At 46.2% G+C, this 1,103-nt stretch overlaps 1 pseudogene; it reads left to right on the top strand.

Moving 5' to 3' along the window:
* The first annotated feature begins 267 nt into the window (after positions 1–267).
* LOC112400715 (THO complex subunit 7 homolog pseudogene) lies at positions 268–748 on the top strand (annotated as a pseudogene).
* The last annotated feature ends 355 nt before the right edge of the window (positions 749–1,103 follow it).

Raw genomic sequence — 1,103 nt, 5'->3', positions numbered from 1 at the left:
GGCCGCGTGCACCTCCTCCTCCTCCGCCATAGCTGTTTACCCAGCTGCATTGTGGGAGTTTAACCTCCACCACCGCCAACCGCCGCCTCACCTTGCGCCGTCGCCGCCGCTGCTCACGCCATGACTGACGACGAAGTCATACGGAAGCGTCTCCTAATTGACGGAGATGGTGCTGGAGATGATGAGAGAATTAATCAGCTCGTGAAAAGTTTCATTAAATGGTGCTACTCTGGATCCCGGGAAGAGGGATACAGCCAGTACCAACAAATGCTGAGCACACTGTCCCAATGTGAACTTTCAATGGGCAAAACTTTGCTGGTATATGATATGAATCTCAGAGAAGTGGAAAATTACGAAAAAACTTACAAAGAAATAGAAGGTAACATTGCTGGAGCACATGAAACAATTGCTGAGTGCAAAAAGCAAATTCTTCAAGCAAAACAAACACGAAAAAATCTCCAAGAATGTGATGCATTGGCAAAAGCGATCCAGCGTTATCCAGACAGGCATGAGACATTAAAGGAAATAGAGGCTCTGGGAAAAGAATTAGAGCATCTTTCACGTGTTAAACAAAGTGTTGAAGATAAGCTAGAATTGAGAAGAAAACAGTTTCACGTTCTTTTTACTACCATCCACGAACTTCAGCAAGCACTGGAAAATGATGAAAAGCTCTCAGAGGTAGAAGAAGCTCAAGAAAACAAGCATGGAAACTGATCCTAAACCATAGACCAGCTAATCACTCACCATTCCCAAGAATATTGAAGTAGCAACATGATCTTAGGGTGTTCAGAATTTGTTGTGTTCTTGAGACAATTAAAGTTTTGGCAGTGAACTACGTTGCTGTTAAATTTTAATTCACAGTTCATTCATATTGCTTCACACAAAGGGAGATGACTTCATTATATGTTTGTTTTTATTGAAATGCCTTTTCTTTTTCTTTTTTTGCGGTGCGCGGGCCTCTCACTGTTGTGGCCTCTCCCGTTGCGGAGCACAGGCTCCGGACGCGCAGGCTCAGCGGCCATGGCTCACGGGCCCAGCCGCTCCGCGGCATGTGGGATCTTCCCAGACCGGGGCACGAACCCGTGCCCCCTGCATCGGCAGGC

The sequence above is a fragment of the Neophocaena asiaeorientalis genome, unplaced genomic scaffold (assembly GCF_003031525.2).
Source record: "Neophocaena asiaeorientalis asiaeorientalis breed wild unplaced genomic scaffold, Neophocaena_asiaeorientalis_V1.1 scaffold667, whole genome shotgun sequence".
Taxonomy (NCBI): Eukaryota; Metazoa; Chordata; class Mammalia; order Artiodactyla; family Phocoenidae; genus Neophocaena; species Neophocaena asiaeorientalis.
Note: the sequence above shows the minus strand (reverse complement) of the source record. Positions and strands in the feature narration are given on the sequence as shown.